Source organism: Hemicordylus capensis, chromosome 2 (genome assembly GCF_027244095.1).
Source record: "Hemicordylus capensis ecotype Gifberg chromosome 2, rHemCap1.1.pri, whole genome shotgun sequence".
Lineage (NCBI taxonomy): Eukaryota > Metazoa > Chordata > Lepidosauria > Squamata > Cordylidae > Hemicordylus > Hemicordylus capensis.
In genome coordinates, this window is record NC_069658.1 from 65,119,048 (window position 1) to 65,146,765 (window position 27,718).

General features: G+C 42.4%; 1 long non-coding RNA gene across 3 annotated transcripts in view; it reads left to right on the forward strand.

Annotated features, from left to right (window-relative positions):
* Positions 1 to 27,718, forward strand: part of LOC128342570 (uncharacterized) — a 48,621-nt gene that overhangs the window by 9,887 nt on the left and 11,016 nt on the right. For 2 of the 3 annotated variants that reach the window (XR_008315086.1, XR_008315085.1), the window contains exons 3-5: positions 14,600 to 14,701; positions 27,027 to 27,170; positions 27,342 to 27,403. This is a non-coding gene — a long non-coding RNA (uncharacterized LOC128342570). The remainder of the gene's footprint in view (positions 1 to 14,599; positions 14,702 to 27,026; positions 27,171 to 27,341; positions 27,404 to 27,718) is intronic. The other variant, XR_008315087.1, reaches the window with a different exon arrangement.

Below are 27,718 nucleotides of genomic sequence, written 5' to 3' on the forward strand. Positions count from 1 at the left end.
GTGGTAGTGCCTAATGGGTGGAGGCTAACACCCCAATTTCAGGGGGATTGGGCAGAGGGCTGATTTTTTGGGAATTTTTGAAGTTTTGGTGTCTTTGGGGCAGTTTGGGGCAGAAAGTGGGGCCTGGGGCAGAAGAGTGGGGTGGGGTGGTAGTGCCTAATGGGTGCAGGCTACCACCCCAATTTCAGGGGGATTGGGCAAAGGGGTGATTTTTGGGGAATTTCTGAAGTTTTCATGTCTTGGGGGGCAGTTTGGGGCAGATTGGAGCAGAAAGTGGGGCCTGGGGCAGAAGAGTGGGTGGGGTGGTAGTGCCTAATGGGTGGAGGCGACCACCCCAATTTAAGGGGGATTGGACAAAGGGGTGATTTTTGGGGAATTTTTGAAGTTTTTGTGTCTTTGGGGCAGTTTGGGGGCAGAAAGTGTATCTGCCCCAAAAGGGTGGGGTGGAGTGGTAGTGCCTAATGGGTGGAGGCTAACACCCCAATTTCAGGGGGATTGGGCAGAGGGCTGATTTTTTGGGAATTTTTGAAGTTTTGGTGTCTTTGGGGCAGTTTGGGGCAGAAAGTGGGGCCTGGGGCAGAAGAGTGGGGTGGGGTGGTAGTGCCTAATGGGTGGAGGCTATCACCCCAATTTCAGGGGGATTGGGCAGAGGGCTGATTTTTTGGGAATTTTTGAAGTTTTGGTGTCTTTGGGGCAGATGGGGGCAGAAAGTGGATCTGCCCCAAAAGGGTGGGGTGGGCTGGTAGATAGTGCCTAATGGGTGGAGGCTACCACCCGTCCCCAATTTCAGAGTGATTGGCCAGAGGGCTGGATTTTTGATCATTGAATGAGAATTCACACCTCAGAAAATAAGGGAATAACATCCCTTCAGAAAAACTTCTGAGGTGTGAATTCTCATTCAATGATAGCAAATGAGATTTTTTTCAATTAAAGAACTCTCATGACCCCACTTTCACTTTTTTCTCACTCTCACTTACTATGAATATTGAATGAATCAATCTACCACACTTCACTTTATGAAGAAAAACCTCAGAAAATCAACAAAATCCAGCCCTCTGGCCAATCACTCTGAAATTGGGGACGGGTGGTAGCCTCCACCCATTAGACACTATCTACCAGCCGACCCCACTCTTTTGGGGTAGATCCACTTTCTGCCCCCAATCTGCCCCAAAGACACCAAAACTTCAAAAATTCCCAAAAAATTAGCCCTCTGCCCAATCCCCCTGAAATTGGGGTGTTAGCCTCCACCCATTAGGCACTACCACTCCACCCCACCCTTTTGGGGCAGATACACTTTCTGCCCCCAAACTGCCCCAAAGACACAAAAACTTCAAAAATTCCCCAAAAATCACCCCTTTGTCCAATCTCCCTTAAATTGGGGTGGTCGCCTCCACCCATTAGGCACTACCACCCCACCCCACTCTTCTGCCCCAGGCCCCACTTTCTGCCCCAATCTGCCCCAAACTGCCCCAAAGACATGAAAAATTCAGAAATTCCCCAAAAATGTCCCTTTGCCCAATCCTCCTGAAATTGGGGTGGTAGTCTGCACCCATTAGGCACTACCACCCCACCTCACTCTTTTTGCCCAGATCCCATTCTATGCCCCCAAACTGCCCCAAAGTCACTAAAACTTCAAATATTCCCCCAAAATCTGCCCTTTGCCCAATCCCCCTGAAATTGGGGTGGTAGCTTCCACCCATTGGGCCCTACCACCCCACCCTAAAATTTTGCCCCTGGACCCTTCCCCCGAATCAATTTGGATTCGGGTTAAATACGAATCCGAACCAAATCAAGGGTGATTCGGGTGGCCCATATTTGGGCACAAAACAGAACAGGGGTGATTTGGTTCGGGTCCCGAACCGAATCACCGAAAATCCGAATTGCACACCCCTAGTGCAGACCACACTCCCAGATGATCTGCACTGTGCCACGCAGTGTGGAGCTCCAGAGGCTAGGATGACATGTCTCCAGATATCCGTATCTCCAGAAATCCCACAATGCACCATGCCACAAGCAAGGTGCATTGATAGGATACCCCATCAGACAGACACTCTAGGCACACATCTCTGTGTCTCCTTGACACATGAGCCTGGTAGCTGGGTTAAGGAAGTGCTTGCTCCCTTAAGCGTGGCTAAGAGCCAGGCTTCAGAGTGGGCCTAGGCTGGGTGGGAGCCCCGGGATCCGCGTGGATCCTGGCACACCACACAAGCAGCCTATCCCAGGCTAGGCTGCCCTAGTTTGGGCTAAGTTGTTTGTGAGAATAGCCTCCATATTTGATTAGAATTGTTTTTTTTACAAATGCTTTTAATGCATTGTGAATTATTCCCACCCTTCAGCTTGAAGCAGACTTGAAACCTAATTAAATTATTAACTATCATGCAAAATGTTGATTATAATTGACATGCTCTTTGGAGGACAAAGGACAAAATCTCAGTTTAAACTAATTGTGATTTTCATACACAATGAAAATATTCACTGGCTGTGTAGAGGAGTTTAATAAGTAATTTGTAGTTTGCTTGTATGTATCAGGTCCCAGAGCACATGCTACAACTACCTTGTTGAAACTAAGTAGGCCTAGCTCTGGTCAGTACCTGGATGGGTGACCACTTGGGAGCCTTTTGCATGCTAACCTGAGTTCTATGATGGAAGAAAAGTGGGACATACATTCCGTAAATAAAACATTAGCCAACTGCATCCATCATCCCCACAATCCTGGTGGTTTCTGTGCCTTCACACCTATGGATTTCTGCACCTTCACTAAGTCCTAATTGGAATCTTCTGGAGCTTTAGCCTCCAGTTTTGGCATGAGCTATGCTGTCCAAATATGGAATACAGTGGACCCTCGACTTACGAACTACTCGACATCCGATGTTTTTGACTTACGAACGAAAAAAATGGCCGCACGATTACGAATTTTTCGAGCTACGAACGGAAACCGTTGGCAGTTTAGATGCGGTTTCCTCGACTTACGAATTTTTAGATGCGGCTTACTCGACTTACGAATTTTTTCAGACCTCCGTGGGTGCGCTTTTCGACTTACGAAATTTTCGACCTACGAACGTGCATTCGGAACGGATTAACTTCGTAAGTCGAGGGACCACTGTATATGTGGTCTCCTCAACTTCTCTTCATTCATCACAGCAGCAATACCTTGACTGAAAATACTCTTGTCACATGTGTGCTGTAAGTCTGCTTGGCCTTCTGTCTGGTACTTTTCTTTCATGTTTATTTTTCCTTTCCCCTAGTTTTCATTTTTGTCCTAGTTTTCTATTTTGCACATTTCTCCCTTCTCTGCCAGTGCCTTATTCTGGTTGTGGCCATGGCCTATGGCTGCTAAAACCACGTTTTAAAGTGTGTCTATTGTGGGGGCAAACAATGAAGAATAAGGGCTTTTTTTGTTTGGGTGAAGAACATAAGGTCCATATTGCCAGTACCTAAGGAAAAGGGCTTAGATAAATTACTTTTCATGTCTGTGAGCCTTTCTCTGTGAATAGGCTTTGGAGGCCTCACATAAGCTGGCCTCCCATTCTGTTCACCCCTCGGATATGTCCATGTTAGCCTCCTCCTTGGATCAGAGGCGTATCTAGGGAAAATAGCGCCTAGGGCAAGCACTGAGATTGCGCCCCTTGTCCGACACACATCTGACACCCATCTTTCCGATAACTTTACCATAATATCAGCTGAAAAATACAAGTCAAGCTCGTTAATCTTTTAATATTTCAAGAACTATTTAGCAGTGGACATAGCCAGACCAAAAAATGTTGGGAAACTACAAATTTCAGTATGCTGGGGCTCATGAAATACCCAAATACTATGTGGAGGTGTACTTGGAAAACTAAACAGAAGTGCCTGTCTAATTCTCTACTATGCATTGTAGCATCACTATTACATAAGTTTTAAAAATAAATGGAAGATTTGACATTTCCCAGATACTCTGAAAATAATTAAAGGATATGTAGAGCAAACTGTGTCACTGCTTGGCATATATTTGAGTATTTCAGAAAGAAAGTTAAAATGAGAGAAAGAGAGCAAGAAACTCCCAGTGGGCCTAATACTAAGGATTTCACACTGATTCAAAGACATATTCACCATTAATAGCTATATTATTGAGACATCACATTTAACTCACTTCTTTGCTAGTGATAAGCAAAGTAAGAGCAAATGAATACAATCCTAGCTCCTAAGCTTCAGCTCAGTATTCACAAGCCCTGATTCTCTGTACATAGTGCCAATCTGAATATGTATACAGTGACATATTATATTAAATTATTCTTTTTTACCTGTAGCCCCTTTGGGGGGCTTCCTAAAGGCTGTGGTGGGGGTCTCCAAAGGTTACCTCTCCCTCTGCTGGCCTCTAGGGCCTCACAGGGACCATTTGAGCATGTGTGTTAGCCATTTTTAATTTTTTTTTTAAAATGGCCACTGAAAACAAAATGGCCACTGCACATGCTCAAATGGCCTCTGCAAGGCCTGGCATGGCCTAGGGCCTCACAGAGGCCATTTGAGCATGCGCGGTGGCCATTTTGTTTTTGGTGGCCATTTTTTAAAAATTTTAATTATTAAAAATGGCGCCCCCCTTCAAGTGGCGCCCGGGGCACGTGCCCTGCCTGCTCCACCCTAGATACGCCCCTGCCTTGGATTAACCATCTTCTGTTGCAGTGCCTTCTACATATCCATCTAGTCATTAGCCTTAACCTAAGCAAGGTCCTCTGCAAAGATTTGATGTGATGATGGAGAAGCATGGGGCTTCGGCTTCTAGGATGAATCCCAGTTGGGTGCAGTTTGCGGGGTGGGGGGATGGGGGACTTTTGTCTGGCTGTTGTATAGGGTATGCGAGGCTTTGTGTGGTGAAGGGTAAATCAGTGCTCCTCCAGATTCACGGTTCCCTGTGGAAGCTTCTAGCTAATAAATTGGTTTTGGGCTAGTTAGCTATTATTAGATGATTGGATTTCCTCAGGTGGACATAAGATGTTGAGTTGACTAGGGATGTAAAGTGTTGATTTTGGGGAATCAGACTAGTCTGAGAGATTAAGTGGCAGCAGTGCCCAAGTCAGGAGTGCAACTGAATAACCAGGTAAAAGGTGAGCCCTGGCTGCCTTGTCCTTAGGTCTTCAGGACTGCCAAAGTCTCCAAAGGGAAGCTGGTTTGAGATATATGGGTGCCTAGACCTGGCTGTCCTAAGATGAGGAGTGGCTGCTAAGCTCCTTCCTTAGCTGGTCTCCGTAGGAGGCTTCTAGCTGCAGAGGTAAGCACTGTCTCATACTAGGACCCCCCACCCCTTTATGGGCAAGTATGTCCAGACTGCACACTTTTCTTAAGGAAAAAAGGGGTATACATGGAGGCCTATTTTTGGAACCACAAACCACCCCACACATGATTTGTGTGGGGTCAAGACCTTCATTCCACTTTGGCACTTTGGCATGATCCCTACTCAAACCATCTATTTTCTGTACTGAGGGACATGGTTAGTTTCCATGGATTTCACCAATGCATATTTCCACATTTTGATTTGATCTCAGCACCAGAGGTATCTCTGCTGACAGACTGAAGCCGATGCCATCCAGTACATGGCACCCGGGGTGTTCACCAAGTGTATTGTGGTGGTCACTTTCCAATCAAATATTAGTTTATTTATCATATTTTATACCACCTGATATGTATATCTCTAGGCAGTGTACAAAATTTAAAATATTTAAAAGTCGCAAATTAAAATACATGACAATAAAAACAATAGAATAAAATTATTAAAACAAGTTTTTAAAATTATTATAGTTGACATCCGGGCTGGCATTGCTGAGTGCTAGCTGCTGTGCCAGCCACTGCGCTTCCAAAGCAAGGGTGCTCTTGTGAAAGAGCACAACTATTTACAACAAGGACAGAGCTCTATAATTGGGCAGACGGGTTCAAAGAACCCAAGCCGCCCAGCTCCTGGGAGCTGCCTGGCTCACTCCTCCGCTGAACTCCAGCCAGCCATAGTCCTTTGCTTGGTTCAGAGCGCCTTTCTTCTCATCTCCGCAGTGTTTGGGCAACTGGTAAGCTCCTTGCAGCTTCTCCTTCCCTTGCAGGTGGAATGAGGCTGAGCTTCCCTTTTTTTGTTTTGGCCATGTTTTTTCTGGGAATGAGAGATGCAGACTAGGCTTTTGGCACCCAAGCAATGTTTAATCTTGGACACACACACACACACACCCTGCACCCAACCCATGAGCTGCAAAGTGAGAAGCCCCAGCTTTAACTTGAGCCATTGTGAGGCTCAACTTTGTGAGGTACACTTCACAACTTAACTTTGTGAGGTAAGATGAGCAGCCCACGCAGATGATGACCAGCAAATGACTAGCCTGTGCTGATTTGAGGATGCAGCAGGAGAGTCTTCCCAGTCTTTGTGTGTGTGTGTGTGTGTGTGTGTGTGTGTGTGTGTGTGTGTGTGTGTATGTGTATGACTCTAACACTTTAGAGATGAAACGATGCTGCTGTAATTTGGAAATCCAGTCTGAGACATTTTTTTTTAAAAAAAATGAATGCTGAGGCAATCAATTCATATTCAAGAAAGGGAGTGTGACTTCTGAGACTAGCTGTTTATTGGGGTTGGATGTGTAATGAGTGAAGAAGACTGTGAGGGCATTCAGACAATCAAAAACTGTGTTCTACCCAGGTCTGGGAGCTGTGTGTGCTCTCAATTTTCAGTTGAGTGGAAGCAAGGTAAGAGGAAAACCTGGGTAGAAGTGATTATGTGGAAGCAAGGTAAGAGGGACAGCTACCCAGGTTTTCCTCCTACCTTGCTTCCACACAACTGAAAACTGGAAGCACACACAAATCCCAAACCCAGGTAGAACACAGTTTTCGTTTGTGTGAATGATCTCTGTATTTTGGGATGCGGAAATTGCAGATCCTTTGGAGAGCAGGGTGCACTATTGCATTCTTACACCACTGTGCAATACTTCATGGAGAGAAATGGTAATTAGTAGTGCTCTATTCTGGCACTGTTGATATGCCCCTATGAATCAGTGCTGTAGGCAACTGCCTAGTGGACAAGCTGGCCCTGTCTGTGGTCTATGATCTTCTGGCTTGTGACAGAGGTTTGAATGCCATTCCCTTTGCTTCTGCAGCCCTGGGGCAACAGTGCAGGGGACAAAAAGTTCACAAGGAATAGGCCCAATGTTATTAAGTGATTGGAACAGCTCATTCGTAGTAGGCAATAATTCATAAAAGTGGCCTTCATTGCAAATCGTATATGCTTCAGTAAGTATTAACAGCAAGAAGACCAGGTATGGCAACTTAAACAGTGAATGCCCTTTCAAGGAGGAGAGGAATAATGTACTAGTAGCCACAAGAATTCAATTTACAATGGAAGGTTCTGATAAGAACCAATGGAAAACCTTGCAGCAAGGATTGGTGACCTTGAAAAAACTCATCGAAACAAAAACAATAGGTTTTGGTCCTGAGGTGAGATTTCACTGTGTTAAATTAATGACATCCAATTATCTAGTAATTACAGTGTCACTCACACCTGCCTCCAGTCATGACTGCTGTTCAAGGATGTAACTGAGAAATGTCATGTGGACATATAAGGCATTTGGTAAAAAAGACAAGTTCAAAGGGAACCGATAAACAGTATCAAAGAGGATGGTGAATTTCTTAGTCATTTTTATATGCTATTTCCCTGATACTAGTCATCAATATTCAATTGCTGCTGTGTATGCATTGATTTAACAAGTGAGTGCATGGAAGGAGATAAAAATTGCACTGAGAAAGTTAAGCATTAATTTTGAAAACACAGGGTGAGCCAAGTATGTTTTAAATACATTTTTAATATACAGTAAAGGCATTAAATAGTGCTCAGGAACTTGTTCAAGATATGCTTTTGAACCTTTGAGAAACAATGTACAGAAGTCTCATAATTATTGGAAAGACTCCTTTTTGAAATGTTCTGATCTTCTCTGCAGTTTAAACATTCACTCCCAACACAGTTTTATTAGTATACCTTGATCTATTGCAGGAATGGAGCTTATTTTCTCTTTCAAATATCTGTATACATTGACTGTCCATCCTTATGTTTTGATATGTATTTTTTCTGCAGCATGAACAACTCTGTTTTTAGAAGCAGAATTGCTATAAACCACAGTCACTGAGGTATGTATATTTCTAATAGGATAAACTCCTCAATGGGGCCATTTTGCTCTTAAATTTATTATTATTGGTTCATTTTAGTTCCATTGACTACAGTAATTTTTTCCTCAGGAATAAACTCATCAGCATTCACATCTTCCTCTTGCAAGTCCTGAGGCGGGTGAAGCTGAGAATGGTTATGTGTCCATTCAATTATTAATTACAAATATAATTACAGGTAAAGACTATAATATCCATGAATATTTAAAATGTAAATAATTAAACACAGTGCTTTAAAGCACTTTACCAAAGGCAACCAGGATTACAACACTATGCCTGATGGGGAAAAAAATAGAAGAATGTTCCAGATGTTGGGCACAGGAAGTGACAACTTGCTAATCAAAGACCAGCTTTCCCATACTTTCTTGCTTCCATCTTGCTCTTAGGACTTCAGACTCACTTACTTGTTATTAACATACTCTATTTGTACCTATATGGCATGAGTCAAGGACAATGCATGAATGTATATAACAAATGTGAATCAAACTGGGTTTTTAGTAAAACACTCTAGGTAATTTTCCTCTGTGAGGCCTCTTTCCTTGAAGTGCCTTTTGTTCTGTTCTTAAATTTTATTTGTTAGAGCGGAGCCAATATGTATATGTGCATACAATAGGCATCTGTAAACTATAGCCAACCAAGCAAGCAACAACCCAATTCTGCTTTTGAACATGTATCAAGTGTCAAAAAAAGGAGCCAAAGAAATAGCCTGATTTTCAGCAGACATCTCCTGTAGTTCAATGATTTTGGACTGGTAATGCTTTCTGAAAACTAAACTGAACATTACAACCAAGCATAATTAGAGAATTGAGAAGTAAACTTTCTAATGCTGTTTCTTGACACAAAGTACTTCAGTACTTTGGAGAATAATCACCTTGTTGAGAATGTTCTACCAATGATTTGAGACTAAATTAATGACTGGAGCTCTTGTGGATTTTACTAATAACAGAGTGCTCATTATTATTTGGTCACAGGTGTTGCCCAGGTAAGTGTTGTGTAGGGCTTTGAATCCAGCTAAGGTGGACACAACTTGTATGAAAGGTAACAGATGGCATTGCAAATGGATCGTCACTCTTGGGAGTTTTGTTTTTGAACATAATAGCATTAGGTGTGGTTGTTACTGTGTGGGGTGACCAGATGGGGTACTTCTCTCTGTGGATGGTTGTGGTCTCTATTTGGAGGTTTGCAAGAGGAATGAAATAACTGTGTTGAAATCTAAGATTATGTTGTGGGAGGCTGGGAGTGTTCAAGCTAGGCTAACCTTCTTCTTATGGCGGATTTCCAGTTTGTGTGAAAAGGCAGCCTGGACTTAACAGTATCCAGTTTGGCTTTGGGTGACATGATAAGAGAGTAGCAGGTGAGATTTGTGGATCAAGGCCCTGGCAACAATAAGAAGACCCATCAGCAGCAATGATAAGGATCTTTGCTGGGCATTCAGGACATGTTGATGTTGATGTAAAAGTCACTATTCTTCAATAAAGAAATTTCGAAGGAAGACTCCAGCAAGGAACTATTGAATTAGAATGAATCGGGTTTCCTGAATACCTCCTGAATCGGGTTTCATTGTTTCCTTTCCCATTACAGGTGCTAATTAATTTAGCAAAGCTGTGAACATTGTATTACACCAGTTGTCACTGTTGTAAATTATCACTGTGCTTATTTTCTGTACATCTAAGCTTGACATAGAATGCTAGACTGTACCTCGTGCATTTCGTTATCATTTAACTCCAACATTTCCAGCACTTTTCTTTGCACCCATATACCTGTCAACTGAGGGGAATACTATGACGGGTCCTGATTGATGATAGTTGGCCATTTGCATGGCGATGCTGACCCGGGCTGCAGGGAGGCACACTGCACCCCTGCGTGCCCGCTTTTTGTGAGAGTGCCAGCAGGGGGAAATGGAGGGTAGGGTCTGACAGGTAGGCAGTGCCTCTCCTGCCCCTTAAAGAAATCCCCTACCCTCCAAACTGGCTCAAACGCTGGTTGACGGAACCAGTTCGGCGCTCCTAGAATGGAGTGCCAAATGGATCAGTGCACATCCCTACTTGTGACACATCTGCACTGCTATACACTATTACAATGGCACTTTTAAAAAATGTCTAAATGGGGATACTGTTGTGAGCTGTTATACTTAGTATACGTTTCTATGTTCCTTTCTTAGTTTCTATTGCTGCAGTAGGAAATAATGACCTTTGTCTCTCCTCTCTCAGTATGCTGGTCCCTCAAGGAGTATTTGGAGCACATATAGAACAGCAGATGAAACACCTACACAGAACTAAAGAACAGCATACTGAAGGGGAGGCATGCATGCTTATGTCTTAATCATGTGCGGTGGGCTAGCTGAGCCATATTGTCCTGATTGGTCCAGTGACTGTTTACTCTTATCCTCACTCTAGAGAGGCCATAAAAGCAGCCATTTTAAAGGACTCTAAAAAAAATGTCCAGATGTATTCCCTACTGGCTTGCTCTTTTTAATGGCCGGGTTAAGATGTAACACAAAACCAGAGGTCCTGTCTCCTCTGGTTTCACTAACTGAATGTCCAAACGTGGCAAACTGCAGTTAAAGGGGAAAAAATGGACCCGCGGATTCCCTCCCCAAACTCCATTTGTTACCTTCAGTTTTCTCTAAGTTTCGTTGTCCTCAGTTTGGTGAGGCCAGCGTTACATCTGAAAGCTGGCACCACTGCTAGCCTTGTCCCAAACTGGAGTTGAGGGAGAAAGCTCCTCCCTTGGTCTGGTTGCTATTGGCTGTCCTTCAGGAAAGAAGGAAGTCTGCACAACCAGCTCCCACACCTCTTCCCAATGTCCGAATGTGGACAGGAGAGCAGGGAGCGGGGGCATGGAACCAATGGACCCGTGGTTCTGTGTTATGTCTGAACTTGGCCATAGTGTTGCTGTTGACCAGCTGTAATGTCAACATAGAAAGTGACAGACAGATATTTATTCCATATGCCAATCTCTTTTATAATCTACCGATAAGTTGAGAAGAATATTTTGTCTTATACAACAGAAACAACAATTTCAGAGGTTTTTAGGTTTGTTTAATAATGGATGCCGGTGTTTGCATATGATCACAGCTGCTTTGTTGGAAGCTTAATACACAGTCTGTAGACAGCCAATTTATCAGAGTGCAGTGATACAACTGTTGGGTTAATTTGTGCACTAATGGTCCAAATTCTGCTTCCAATTATAACTCAGCCTCTCCAGTGTGCTCAGTTGGAATTGTCCAGATGTAACTAAGGACACAATTTGGCCCACTGCATCTCCTCTAAATACACTTACTGAATTGCTTGGTCTCCCTGTTGGCTCTGTTCTTGCTGCATTGAGTCATTATATTAATTTGTTTATCATGTTGTATGCTCTGATAACAGTTTCTCTTCATCCTGAGCAGCTGCCCAAATGGACAACAGATGCCAAGTGTGGGAACTAGCTGCTATTAGCAGATGGCCATCATGAAAAGTAGCTTGCCTCTGTTGGATTTTTATAAATCTTTCTTACAGGAAGTGATTCAAAAAGAAACTCTTATTCCTTCCACACAGCACTGGTAGCATTTCATGTTAAACTGACTGTCTAAAATTTGGCAAGCATCAACATTCACATATGAATGCTGATAGTCCCAAATGAGTTTTCTGAATGTGTGAACACAGATATCCAGGGCTGGCCCTACCATGAAGCGGGGTGATGTGGGCCACTTTAGGTGGCAGATCTCAGGGGTAGCATGTGGCAATCCACCAACACCCCTCATGGATGGCCTACAAAGGAAGGAAGATAAAATGCCAAATGCTGTTTTTCTTCTTTGCTTCCTAATAGAAAAGGAAGGGATGAGATTTTAAAGAAAGAAGAAGCTGGAGGTGTGACTCCAGTTGGTCTTTTGTCAGCAAACATGAATTGTCTCCTTTGGTAAGCAGGGTCAACCCTGGTTTTCATTTGAATGGGACACTACATGTGAGCACTGTAAGATATTCTCCTTAGGGGATTTGGCCACACTGGGAAGAGCATATACACACCCTTTTGCAGAAGATTCCAAGTTCCCTCTCTGATATCTCCAGATAGGGCTGAGAGAGACTCCTGCCTTTAACCTTGGAGAAGGCCCTACCAGACTGTGTGGACAATATTGAGCTAGATGGACCAATGGTCTTACTCGAAGGCAGCTTCTTATGTTCCTGTGTTGTTCCTATGTTCTAATGGGTGGGGAGGAGAAAAAGAGGAGAGAAGGTACAGAGTGCAATTTAGTGCTCTACTTTGGCAGCAAAATGTCATGGACTGGCACTGTAGATATTTATATTTCCACTTTATACACACCTGTATGCTGACATTTACATGTAGTTCAGTGTCAACACGCACCAGTTCCAGAGGGGTAGCCATGATGATCTCTTACAGCAGACACCAAATAACATCTAGTAGCACCTTAAAGACAGACAGACTTTATTGTGGTTTCATGAACTAAAGCCCACTTCACTGGATGCATTAAGTATTATCCACACTTGGAAGGTAGAGTAATGCATACATGGATATAGAGGGGGAAAATGTGAACAGTGGAGCCATGAAATGCAAGAACTACAATGTGACAGTTCTATGCAAAATTAAAATGCATCCAAGATAAGCACAGGAACCATTCAAAATGGCAGTAATTAATGATAACCCAGTCTTCATAACTTTCTTATGCTAGTTTAACATCTGCAATGGGAGAGAAAATATTGGTCTCAAATGAGTTCTAAATGACTAGTATCAAACTTGCTAATAAGTTGAAGTTCTGCAATTTCACACGAGTTTCCCTGGGCATTTTTGTTGATGCTTAACTTTCAGGTCAGCATCAGAGTGTCCTGGGAGACTGAAATATTCATCCACTGGAATTTTCACCAGTAAATTGCTAACTTTAAGACTGTCATGGGATTGTCAGTATTAATTCACATGTGAATGCCAGCATTCACCAAATCTTGTGCATTCACTGTAACATAAAAACACTGTACCTATTTCACAACATAATGACTTATGCTCCCATTTTAAACAACTAATTTATCTGGAACATGCTCTCAGCCAACATACAAGTTTTGCCCTCTCTTGCCTCTAAAAACACTTTGAAAACAAAGCTTTTTAATCAGACATTTTGATGGTTGTTTTATTTCACCTGTTTTTTAAATGTTTTGTTTTAATTTTGGTATTTTAATTGTTTTGTTCTTATTACACTGGTAAATTGTCTAGATATTTTTTGTTAGGTGGTATAAAAATGTAATAAATAAATTAGGCTGTGTTCATACAATCATACAAGTTCAAATACGAGCCAGCTTGGATCAAGGAATCGACTAAACAGAAACACCACACTATTAATGCTCATTTGCAGTTATAGACCTATATTTCTCTACATGTTCTCCTCTGGATACTTCAGATGTGGCAGAGGTACCTTACTTGGGAGCAGAGGTCTCTCCCATTTGGTGAGCACCCTCTATTTTGAAGTGCTTTCATTTATTCTGTATGTCCTCAATCTGTTTTTTGTCAGGCAAAACCTGCTTTATTGATCTAAAAAAAGGGAGGGAAATGTGTGATTAAAAACCTGCCAGGAACTGGACTATGGCAAATTCTATATCTCAAGTAATTTGTTTATTTATGTGACCAGCAGTTCCAAAAAGGTTCTTTCAAATCCACAAAGAATGATCAAAAGTGATATGAAGATCTATCATATGGGATATCTAATGAGTTAAATTCAGAATTCTGATGAAATGGAAAATGACATTATTTCATTCTAGGCACTGTGAAATACATTGCTTAACTAACTGCTTATATCATCATATTTGACAAGAAGGGAAACTGAATGACAGAAACACCCTCCCTGCCTCCAGTTTTAAAGATCTTTTCTTGCTAGGATAAGCTCTTGTCTTGATGTTTCTGTAGGAGGTACATCTGGTGGCACAGTTAAATCAAACAGATTTGAAGAAGACAGGAAATTACATATATATTTAATATACTTGGTAAATGCATATCCTCTTATCCTCTTGATTGTTTTGAATAAATGGAAATAATCTGATTCCAGGCATTGTTCTCACTAGAGGTCTAAAATTAAAATCTAGGCCAGTCAAGTTGTCTTTCCCTGTAGCATATTTGTACCAGGTGGAATACAAACATTGCTTTCCTAAGTACTTTTCACTTTAGTCAACTGTATTTGCTACAGCATCTTTGACAGATTATTGAGTCACTTGGCAGTAGTTTATAAATAGCAGATTACATTTAGCAAATGGCCAAATTCATCTGGGATGGGTGTTTTATTGTTTCCTTCTAAAATGATTTTCCAAAACCCATTTCCAGTCATACTTTGCACCATTCCATTTTGAGGTGATATGACTGACTTGTCTGCTGCTTCTCTATAGTAGATATTGTTATCTTTTCATAAAAGAAAAATACTTGTTTATTCATTCTAGAAATATTTTCTTCTTCTTCAAAGGGAGAATAATATGCTTGGCTGGAATAACTTTAATTGGATGCTGTATCCACATGCTTCCTGCTGGTCTGGAATGGTTCCTACATAAATCTACTCACAGCAATGGTATGGTTAAAATATTATCTGCTCCTATGCTTCAGTGCCAGTGCAGTGCTAGGTGTAAGCATGTACAAAAAACTTCAATTGTTTTTGTTCATTACCATTTCATTCATTCTGGAACCATTCAAGTCCTGTGCCATTCCTTCCAGGACCTATTCAGAGGGTCCTGATTAGGTGTGTGCGTGTTTTTTTGAAAAGCTTAATTTGGAGGTGTTTTTTAACACTTTCTTTTTAAAAAGGCACCCTTCTTTTGCTACCCTTTGAGGCTCTCCACATGAGAGCAGTGCAGGGAGCCTTACTGGGCTTTGCAGGGAGAACGGGCTAAGCCTGCTCTCCCTGCAGATGATCAGGGAACCATCCCTGGTGGCTGGATCGGCCACCCACATGACTGCCGGCTCCAGTAGCTCCAGAGCTCCGACTCCAGTAGGGGCAGAGGGGATCGGGGCCTGGAAGACCCAGGATGCCCTGCGCGAGTGCTCAGGGCATCCTAGGGAGACCCCACCAAGGCCAGAAAGCTTGTGTTAGCCTCCTGGTATGGGGTGGTCTCATGAGTCGCCATGGGGTGGAGCCACGCTGCAGCGTCTCACGATCAGATGAATGGGGTTAGCAGAGCACTCGCTCCGCTAACTGTGTTTAAGGGGAGGGGTACTTACTGTGGTTTGCTGCTGGGAGCCACGTGGCTCCCGTTGCAGCACATGACCACAGGAAAGTGGGACAGGCTCCCTTAGCCCACTTTCCTATGGTCGTGAGAATTGCCTCCCTGTGTCACCGGCAGCAGGAGCTATATTGCATAGCTGCCTCCTGACAGATATATTGCCCCATGGCAATATGGGTAAAAAATGGGCCACTAACATGCAAAAATGTGGCATGGCAGCAGGCATTTTCTTCATGGTAGTGGCCATTTTTTAAAATCCACACTGCCTCTGGGGTGCTGCTGCATTCAGTATGGAATCTATACTACAGCTCCTACTGTTGTGGTGAAAACCTTGGTAAAAGTGGAGCTTTTTATTATGTCTTTGTTTTAGTTTAGAATAAATAAAAAATAGAAAACAAAAACAGGCAGGAAAAAAGCCATTAGTATTAATATTAAATACTTTTCAATACAGAAGTTTCCAAAGCAGCTTACATCGAAAAACAACAAGAATAATAAGAGGGTTTCCTGTCCCCAATGGGCTCACATACAATCAAAAACTGTGTTCTACCCGGGTTTAGGAGCTGTGTGTGCTCCCAATTTTTGGTGTTGTGGAAGCAAGGTAAGAGGAAAACCTGGGTAGAAGTGATTGTGTGGAAGCGAGGTAGGAGGAAAAGCTACCCAGGTTTTGGATACCCAGGTTTTGGATACTGGAAATTGGGAGCACACGCAGCTCCAAAACTCAGATAGAACACAGTTTTTGATTGTGTAGATAGCAATAGCAATAGCAATAGCACTTACATTTATATACCGCTCTATAGCCAGAGCTCTCTAAGCGGTTTACAATGATTTAGCATATTGCCCCCAACATTCTGGGTACTCATTTTACTGACCTCGGAAGGATGGAAGGCTGAGTCAACCTTGAGCCCCTGGTCAGGATCGAACTTGTAACCTTCTGGTTACAGGGCAGCAGTTTTACCACTGCGCCACCAGAGGCTCTCACAGTGTAAGAAGAAACACAAAGTGGACAACAACAATAGCCACTGGAGATCACAGTACTGGAGTTACATAGGAACAGTTGCTCTCCCCCACTAAATATAAGAGAATCACTACTTTGAAAGGTGCCTCTTTGCCTAGTTAGCAGGGGATTACAATTAACCTCTACCAAGGTGTGTAGTGGTTAGAGTGCTGGACTAGGACCGGGGAGACCCAAGTTCAATTCCTCATTCAGCCATAATACTTGCTGGGTGACTCTGGGCCAGTCACTTCTCTCTCAGTCTAACCTACTTCACAGACCTGTTGTGAGGAGAAACTTAACTATGTAGTACACTGCTCTGGGCTCCTTGGAGGAAGAGCGGGATATAAAATATAAATAATAAATAATAAAATAATAAGGTGTGATGCTTATATTTTCTCCAGTATCTGCTTTAACCAATCAATATATCAGCCCATCTGAATGTTTAATGATGATAACTCCTGATTCAATATTGGGGTGGGGGTCGGTGGGATGACACTTGTAGTAGTCGTGTTGCCAATATACTTCATTTATTATTATTGGCTGACCTCCTGATGAAGGCAGTGGTATTCACTGGGAAGACACACCCATGCTGCAGAAGGCTTCCAGAGCTCTGCAGCACAGAGCATGTCAGGGTTGGGGGAAGATTTCAGCCAGTATCTGCTTCCCCGGGAAATGGACTGATTGCTTTCAAAATATGTCTCTGAGAACAGCATGACCCAAGGGACATATTTTCTGAGGGCACAGGTCATTTACGGGAGAAATGGCAAAATCATGCCCCCACCCTACACAAATTGTGGTGCAGAGCTAAGAAAGCTCTCTGTAGCATAGTCACATCTTCCTAGTCAGGATGTCAGTCATATTTTTAAATATGAAAATGAATGGCATTCCAAATTTCTGTCCCCTTATTTTGCCTCCAAAGAAAAGGTATCATTCTAAAATGTTATTTCTAAGTTATTATTCAGGAGCTGTTCATTTTGCTGGATGGTTTAAACATGTGTTCATTCAGTAAAACATTTGACTGTTTCCTGTAGTATAATGAAGCCATCAAGAAAGAAAAAGAAAGGAAAATATACAAGACATGTTAAAGTCCTATTTCTACCCCATCATTACTTAATGCTCAGTAAAATAGCTCTTCCAAATGTGTTGTGGTTCTCTGCTTTTTATGGTTCCCTTCCAGTAACTGAAAGGCATCTGAACATCTCAAAAAGAGGATTAACAGAATAAAACTAGATTTAGCTGTGCGTGATGAAATTCAAAATGCTCATGTGTATGCCCTTTACTTTAGAGAAGGTCATTTGGTTGGTTCTGCCCCCACTTCTTCCCCTAGGTTTGGAACTGGAGAGATACCAGGCATTTCAGTTATTCTTAAAATTAAAAAGCTTCATTAAGAATAGAGGATGCTAATTTCTTTTACTTTGCTTATATATTGCATAGATAAATACAGACCTGGAGATCACTGTGTGGAAATTTATTGTTTTAGATGACAGGAATAAATCATGCATGCAGATCATGCATTAAAATTGTAAGAAGGGCTAAATAGGTAATAAAAAAACAAGGAGGCTCTCCACAAGAGCAGTGTGGAGAGCCTTACCAGGCTCTACAGGGAGAGTGGGCTTAGCCTGCTCTCCCCGCAGACATAGGAACATAGGAAGCTGCCATATATTGAGTCAGACAATTGACCTATTTAGCTCAGTATTTTCTACACAGACTGGCAGCAGCTTCTCCAAGGTTGCAGGCGGGAATCTCTCTCAGCCCTATCTTGGAGAAGTCAGGGAGGGAACTTGGACCCTTCTGCTCTTCCCAGAGCAGCTCCATCTCCTGAGGGGAACATCTGACAGTGCTCACACTTCTAATCTCCCTTTCATATGCAACCAGGGCAGACCCTGCTTAGCTAAGGGGACAAGTCATGCTTGCTACCACAAGACCAGCTCTCCTCTCCGAGTCCCAGGATGCCCTGCATGAGTGTATGGGGCATTCTGGGGAGACTTCCGAGGCCAGGAGGCTGCTTGTAGCCTCCCAGTTGGGGGTCTACTAGGGTATTGTGATGGTGCAGAGCCATGCCACAGCGGCACACAATCAGTAAAATGCAGTTAGCAGAGCACTCACTCTGCTAACCTCATTTAAGTGGGGGGGGACATAAGCGGGCTGTGGTTCCCACAACCACAGGAAAGCGGACTGGGCTCCCTTAGCCCACTTTCCTGCAGTTGTGGGAATAGCCTCAAGGTATTCAAAAGTGGAGGGGGCACTAAATCCATTCCTTTTCTGGGGCGTCATTTGGTCTAGGGTTGATCCTGCATGAATCCAGCTCTGCTTTTGGATAATATCAAATTGTTTCCTTTGAGAAGGTATATGTAGCAATCATGATCACTGACCTGATAGAGGTAGCCAGAATGTATGTGTGTGTGTGTGAGAGAGAGAGAGAGAGAGGGAGAGAGAGAGAATGTTTTAGGGACTTTTTCAACTATATCAGATTTGGTCAACTCTAGGATATGCTATTTAAGTCATTCTAGACTTCCCCCTTTTTTCAAATGAAAGTCATAAGGCCTGTTCACACAACCATTTGGGAGTGGGTTGGAAAGCCCCTACCCCATTAGCTGCGTACAGCCAGAACCTCTGTTTTGTTCAGCAAACCCAGGAATCTCAGGATTAAACCAGGCACGGTGTCCATGGTTGCAAATATGGAAAATCCTCCAAGAAGGGCTCCTTCTAAAACTGCTCCAGCTACAGGATCTGTAGTTTGCGGAATGGCACGTCCATGGATGGAAACTGCTGTAGCAAAAGCTCTCTGTTGTTTCCATATGAGGGAGGGCCCTTCTGTGACCCAGTGGCCCAGTAGAAGATGTCAGTAAGTTCACATGACTGAAGAATCAAAGTAGGAGAGCTCTTATCTCCTACCTCAGTTAAGAGCAGGGTAGGAAATCTGGGTTACCCTGCTTTGAGCAACCTGGATTGGAGGGGGTTTTGTGAGTTCACATGATCATGCAAACCAGGGTACCTGTCTTCTACTCTGAGTTTGATGACTGTGTGAATCAGGCCAGTCTGTCTCATTATCAGCCTTCCATATTGTCCCCTTTCTAACAAGTTCCCTTATTTTATCTTGCCAGTTCCATAGAGTGAACATACATACCACTCACGTCATCACAGAATAAAATCATCCCTCCCCACCTAAGGATACAACATGTGATGCAATTTCTCCCTTATTATCTTACCTTTATTGTGGTGAACCAGGAGAGGGTTTCTGGCCCTGGGTCACGCCCAGGTTCATTAAAAAATCCTCCAGTAGAGCTGCCACCAGTCTCTTATGAGACAAAACTAACATTAAAACCTTCTCTGTGCTATCTAGAACCAGGGTGAACTCAAAATATAGTCGAAATGCCTTAAAACCTCTTTAAAGAGTGTGTAATCAGAGCAGGCACGTTAGGAGACAAAATGGAGCACATTTCTAGCCAGATCAAGTTGGAAAAAAGAATCAAAAGATAGTTTATTTAAATAGAAATAAAAATCAGGACAGTTTACAGGCAAACAAAGCAAAATGGTTAAAATGCACAAGTGAGATAATACCTGTTTGGTATTAGACAAGAGGCTCGGCAGTTCTTTGGTCTTAAATTGCAGTTCAGAAAACAACAGCTTGCATCATGGTGAAGTCTGCATGCTCCCAGGATCCATGCAGCCTGGTCTCAGCTAACAAAGCGAAACTAATACAAAATTAACATGTTGAAAAAAGAAACTCAAGAGTCGCTTCGATGACTGACCCCACCTAACTTCCCTTATTCAAAAGCTGGCTGGTTCCTCTATAGAGACAGATTTGCAAATTTAATGTCTGGCAAGGGAAAGAGGGAAAACTACCTAGAGATTACAATTGTCCTCTTGGAGATAGGCAAAACAATCAAAAGCTTAATGTTTCTCCTTGAAGGTAGCGGGCTTCCAAACAATAGGAACAAGATTCCTAACAGATTAGAAATCCACAAAGAAACAGCCAAAATTGGATTTTGGAACTGAGGAAAGTTCTGATATGAAACTTGAAAGCGTTTTGAAGCTGAACAAAGACCTATTTTTGTATATGTTTTTAAATTATTTTATGCTATTGTTAATCACCCAGAAATGAAAGTTTGGGGCAGTGTACACATTTGAATGAATGAATGAATAAATAAATAAATATTCCATCACATCTTCCCCCTTATTTGTACCAGTGGGGAAAGTGTTTGGCCAGACACTTCAAAAATGAGACATCCACAATGTCAGATGGCTTAAACATCACCAGTGAGTTTTGGAGAATACTATACTCTAAGTCATCATGTAGACTACACAGCCAATGGTTCATACTAGGTTCATACACAATGGTTCATACACAATGGTTCATACACAATAAATACAAAAATAAAGCATCAGAACAAATATAGTCCCCAAACACTTTCCAAATAATGAACACCAAAAAAGCATAGCAAAGCCTGTTCAGCAATATAAACTGAAAGATATAAGTATTTCCCTTATTCCTACAAGTAAATCAAAACAGGCACATTACTTTGGAACATTAAGAGCAGTCGTAGAGAAGATATAATGCAATATTCAAAATTTCAGTTTAAACATTCAGATGCAACTTCAGTTACTCAAAAGGTTACAGAGTTTTTTCATCTTCTTGGCTAAAAAGGCCCTTGTTAACAACAACAACAACAATGCATTTTTAAATCCAAAACAGGTCTAAAATTCATAGATGAGTGCAGTTGGGTCTATCTTCTATCTAGGCACAGAGAAAATTAAGCAATTGTTCCTTCTCAGCCTCTTTGGATTTCTATAGGCAAATAATCAATCCATTACACTTGAGTAAGCCTTCACTCCCTCTATAGCGTATTTGAGGTTACTGGGTTCTGCCCCAGATTCCAGTAGGTTCTGGGTCCCCCTGATGGCCTGATCCCACTACTGCCTGACAGGTTTTATTTGTGCCCAGTTCTGTCCCAGATTTGAGTAGGTTCTGTGTCTCCTGATGGTCCAACCCCACTACTGCCTGGCAGACAGGCTGTTTGCTAGGTGCCTGCACCTTTGGGTAGTAAACCCCTTCTGGAGTTGATACAGATCCAAGATCTGAGTGGAAACGCTGTTGCTGGCTCAGGTTTTCCTCCCCTCCTTGTGCCTCCAAACTTCCCAGAGAATTCTGACTCTCTGCCTGCTCCTCTTCCACCATTAGAATCCCCATACAACTTTCTTCCAATTATATTATAACAAACAACAACAACAACAACAACAACTTCAAATAATAAAGATCTACAAATTGAAATTAAAAGGCTGTGACAGAAGAAGACCAAAATAATCCCAGTAGTATTTGGCGCCCTAGGTGCAATTCCAAAACACCTTGAAGAGCACATCAACACCATAGGGGCCACAGAAATCACCATCAGCCAATTACAAAAAGCAACTTTACTGGGAACAGCCTATATTCTGCGACGATATCTATAATAATAACGGCAACAATATTGATAATAAAATTCAGCCATCCCAGGTCCTTGGGAAGGACTCAATGTCTGGATAAAACAAACAAGTCAATAACACCTGTCTGACTGTGTAGACAACAACAACAACAAAAACAACAACAGCAATAATAATAATTAATTACATTTATAAACCGCCCCATCCAAAGGCTCTGGGCAGTGGGAGCGTGCAGACTTCACCATGATGCAAGCTGTTGTTTTCTGAACTGCAACTTAAGACCTAACTACTGAGCCTCCTGTCTAACACCAGACAGGAAGAAAGGTATCTCACTTGTGCATTTTAACCATTTTGCTTTGTTTGCCTGTAAACTGACTTGATTTTTATACCTACTTTAAATAAACTATCTTTTGGTTGTTTTCAACTTGATCTGGCTGGAAACATGCTCTGTTCTGTCTGCACTGCCTACATGATCTTTAAAGAGGTTTTAAGGCATTTTTGCTATATCTTGAGTTCACCCTGATTCTAAATAGAAGGTTTTAATGTTAGTTTTGTCTCATAAGAGACTGGTGGCAGCTCTACTGGAGGATTTTTAAATAAACCAGTGGGAGGCCCAGGACCAGAAATCCTCTCCCGGTTCGCCACAGTCATTTTAATATATTGTCTAGTTTCAATTCTTGAAGTACTGATGTAATTTCTCTCTGGCTTCTAAGTTAAGAGTCCTTGCTATTTATATTTTCTTACTTTCACTGAGTTTTCAGTACTCTGTAATATTTAAAGTTTGTCTTTATTCTTTCCTACAACTTCTTGTACTGTTTATGGCAAGTTCTAGGCATCTGAATAGGTATATGGACTAGTACAGATTAGGCCTTATGGCTTATGCGGCCATCTTCTTCTATAACTTGGCCACTCCCACTACAATTTGGGTGAGGGTTTTTTTTAACACATTGCAAAAATGCTCTATTGGATTGGAGCAGATACCTACTGTTGAGCCAGAGAGCAGCTGCCACAGAGCATTTGAATTGAAAATGGCAACTGGAAACTGAGCAGGCAATGAACTGTTGCTGCAGCTGCTTGTTTGTTGACTAACCAAATTAAATTTGTCTAGTTCTGCTCATGTCTGAACCAAATTGCATTTGTAATTCCCCTAAAAGATTACAAACATTTGAACTTGCATCCCATATAAATTACAATAATGCAGCCTGTTGCCCTCCTATTAGGGAAATGAAAGCCAACAGACTAAGTTCAATATCCCCAGTTGTCTATATTTATTCCAGGATTTTACTCTCTCTTTCTTTCAGGATTTTACTCTCTCTTTCTTTCAGTAGTATTCACACATTAACACACTAAAATGCATTCTCTTTCTAGCTTTTTAAAATACTTCTAATTATCAAAGTAAATATGATTGGCTGGTTCAGATAATGGCTTGTTTGTACAAAATGGAAATGAAGTTAATTGCCAAAAAATCAGCAGATAAAAGCATTAAAGATCAGCTCAGGACTTCTGTTATCAACAGGTTAAAAATAAAAAATAAAAAATTCCAGCCAGTGATTCTTTAATTACCCTGGAGGAGAAATATACTGAAACAACTATGGTAGAGATGAGCATCTTATTGTTGACCTCACCAGCATAAATGGAAATATATGTTAGTTACTCTGCCGAGGCTTGATCTACTTGAGGTGATAAATCCTGAGGTGATAGCATGGACTGTACCACCTCAGGATGTAGGTGGGAGATACCATTCTTGATTGCTTGCTCAAGTAAAAAAACTTCCTGCCAGTAAAAAAAAGAAAAGAAAAAGAAAGAAATCCTAGCACATAAAGAACAAAGAATCTGGCTTAGTCAGTGCCCTGTTAGGAAGGCATTAGAAAACATAACCCCGCAAAGCAGTCACCCCATTCTTCTCATGTCAGGCCTACCATCTGATATTGTCTCATTCTACAACATATGTAGCCCAAGCCTTTGCATTCAGAAGGACTCAGGTCCGGCCCCTGCCATCTCCAGGTAATGAATATCCACTGCCTAAAACTTTGGGATGTCGTGGTCAGTCAGTGTAGACAATGCTGACCTAGATTAGAGTTGCCAACATTTCATTGCCCGAAAATGCGACACAGGTTTGGGGCTGAGGCTGGGGGGAGTGACTGGGGCCAAGGGCTGCACACAGGCTTCTGTGCAAGCCCCGCCAACCCGCTGGACAGCAACAGCAGCAACAGCAGGTCACAGAAGCAGGAAACTCATAACAACCTGCAAACTCCCTCCTTGTGCTGCCTTGGGCACTTAATGGCCATTGAGGCATTCACAAATCCACATTTGGGGAACTTCTGCATTGCAGGGTTGATTGGCAGGCACACCACTTTTTTCATGTTAAGAAAGGCAACACTTGAACAGCCCTTGCATCAGGAGCCGCATGCAGGCTTTTGTGCAAGCCCTGCCCACCCAGCTAACAGCTGGTCGTCAGGTGGGTGGGGTAGAGCAGCTCAGGAACAGCAGCCTGGAGCAATGAGCAAGGAAAGAGTCAGAGGCATTGTGTGGAGCTCATGCTGGCTGCCACTGGTGCCATGCCCAGCCACCCAAAATACAGGGAAAAGAGTGGTCCGGATGGAACAAGCACTTCCCCCCAGAATTAAGGGATGTCCCAGCCAATCCAGGACTGTTGGCAGGCCTAAGCTAGATGTACTAAGGGTCTGAGGTTGATATAAGGTGGCTTCCTGTTTTCCTATGTTCCAGTGACTGCAGAATAGTGGGCCAAGATCTACTGGTGAGTGATAGGTACTTTTAATTGGTCTCTGGGATGCTAGCAGTAGTTGCTGAGAACAGTACACTAGGGAATAAAGAGGGTTACACTTTGGGTCAGATGTACAAACCCACAAAGACCAATATGCTGGTCTTGAAATTTGGAGAACAACTGGAATAGGTATTTGCCTATTCCATGTTGATTCTTCTAGATCTTTCATGATCTTGGGCCAGTCACTTTCAAAGCTACCTCACAGAGTTTTTGTGATGATTATGTCCACCAGCCTGAGCTCCTTGGAAGAAGAGTGAAAATGTAAACATAAATCACAATACTAATATGTCTGTTCAGTAAATAAAGCTGTTGAACATGAGTAAGGAGCCCAAAGAGAGTCCAGAAATCCTGTCCCCAGCATTGTTCCCATCAGGCTGTTCAACAGCCTGTTCCCATCAGGCTATTCATGCTTAGGGCATTCATTTGTAAAGTGTAAAGTGATGTACATTGGGACAAAAAACCCCAACGTCAATTATACACTGATGGGATCTGAGCTGTCGGTGACTGACCAGGAGAGGGATCTTGGGGTCATGGTGGACAGGTATTTTTAAAATTTAATATAATATAAATCACTGTACACATATTTAGTTTGGCACTATGTACAGAGAATCAGGGCTTGTGAATAATGAGCTGAAGCTTATGAGCTAGGATTGTATTCATTTTCTCTTACTTTGCTTCATGTGATAAGTGAGTTAAATGTGATGTCTTAATAATATGGCTATTAATGGTGAATTTGTCTTTGAATCAGTGTGAAATCCTTAGTATTAAGACCCACTGGGAGTTTCTTGCTCTCTTTCTCTCATTTTAACTGTCTTTCTGAAATATTAGAATATATTCCAAGCAGTGACACAGTTTACTCTGCATATCCTTTAATTATTTTCAGAGTATCTGGGAAAAGTCAAATTCTCCATTTATTTTTAAAACTTATGTGATGCTACAATGCATAGTAGAGAATTAGACATTAGTTTTCCAAGTACACCTCCACATAGTATTTGGGTATTTCATGAGCCCCAGCATACTGAAATTTGCAGTTTTCCAGCACTTTTTGGTCTGGTTATGTCCACAGCTAAATAGTTCTTGAAATATTAAAAGATTAACGAGCTTGACTTGTATTTTTCAGCTGATATTATGGTAGAGTTATCTGAAAGATGAGTGGCGGATGTTTGGACATGGGGTGCAATTTCAGTGCTTGCCCTAGGTGCTATTTTCCCTAGATACGCCTCTGGTGGTGACCAGAATTGTACGCAGTACTCCAGGTGTGGCCACACCATCGTTTTGTATAAGGGCATTATAATATTAGCAGTTTTATTTTCAATCCCCTTCCTAATGATCCCTAGCATGGAATTTACCTTTTTCACAGCTGCCGCACATTGAGTTGACACTTTCAACGAGCTATAGCCCCTTTGGGGGCTTCCTAAAGTCTGTGGAGTGGGTCTGCAAAGGTTCCCCCGCCCCTCGCTGGCCTCTAGGGCTTTGCAGGGACCATTTGAGCATGTGCGGTGGCTATATATATATATATATATATATATATATATATATATATATATTCAAATGGCCGCTGAAAACAAAATGCCTGCCATGCATGCTCAAATAGCCTCTGTGAGGCCTGGCATGGCCTAGGGCCTCACAGAGGCCATTTGAGCATGCACAGTGGCCATTTTGTTTTCGGTGGCCATTTTTTACAATTTTTTAATTTTTAAAAATGGCGCCCCCCTTCAAGTGGCGCCCAGGGCACGTGCCCTGCCTGCCCTACCCTAGATACGCCCCTGGTCACCACATCTAAAAAGGGACGTTGTAGAACTGGAAAAGGTGCAGAAGAGGGCAACCAAGATGATCACTGATCAGGGGCCAAAATCATGCATGTTGTGCAGAAAGTGAAATTCTTCTCCCTCTCACATAACACTAGAACCAGGGAAAATTGATTGCCAGGAAATTTAGGACCAACAAATGGAGGTACTTTTTCACACAACACATAATCAACTTGTGTTATTCTCTGCCATAAGATGTGGTGACAGCCAACAACTTGGATGGCTTTAGGAGGGGTTTGGATAACTCCTTGGAGGAGAGGTCAGCTAGTAGTCGGAGGGCTATAGGCCACCTCCAGCCTCAAAGGCACGATGCCTCTGAGTACCAGTTTCAAGGGAGTAACAGCAGGAGGGAGGACATGTCCTCAACTCCTGCCTGTGGCTTCGAGTTACATCTGGTGGGCCACTGTGTGAAACAGGATGCTGGACTAGTTGGGCCTTGGGCCTGATCCAGCAGAGTTGTTCTTATGTTCTTATTTGAAGAGGTGTGTGCCCTAAGTGTGTTCTCACCCGCTTCCCCTGCCAGAGACAGCCCAGCCTGATGATCACAGAAATAGGTGCAAACATGCTTAGGATGCTTGAGTGAAGATCCTGGCAAGAGGATGATTGTTACAAGCTTGGTATCTGATTATTCTAAGTGACCTCTGACTACGGTTTTGCCTTGGAACCAGATCATAAGAAGAAGCTAACATTCCCTTAATGATCCAGAATACTTCCAATAGAAGACTTCCATGGAAGCGGGGAGAGGGCTAGACAAATTTGCATAGACAGACAAACTACTGGTCTGTCCGAAACCAACTTACTTTCCATAGCAGGTGAGTTCTTACAGAGCCTAATGCAATCTTTATTCATCCAGTCATTATAGTGCCCTCACCTGTATTGCCACTGCACAAACCTCAACCGGCTATTTTACTGGACAGAAGAGAAAGAGAGAAAATACATTTTGTCGCAGTTATAAGGTGTGTTATTATCCCTTTTCTGTTAAGGTGAGGATAAGAGGACCACTGTCAACGTTCTTCTGTCAACGGCAATAAGCAGCAGAGCAATGGTTTGTATCCCAAGAAGTAATTTAGTGTTTGTAGTTTCTCCATCATGGAATACATGGTGATAGGATGATAAAGCAATAGAACAAATTGAGGGGGGCATGCAGCATGACGCCAAATTGGTACGTCAATCCAAACTATAACTGAAATTTAGAGAAGTCAGGAAAACAAATCTAATTCTGTGGTATATGCATGCCCTGAGAGCTCTTTTAGCTAATGAATCATTACCTTGTCTTCTGTTAAGGTTACACTGCTTTCCTTATGATTTCAGTGATTAAAGCATTTTATGGCAAAGTTTAGTTGGGAAAGCATATGTGTTT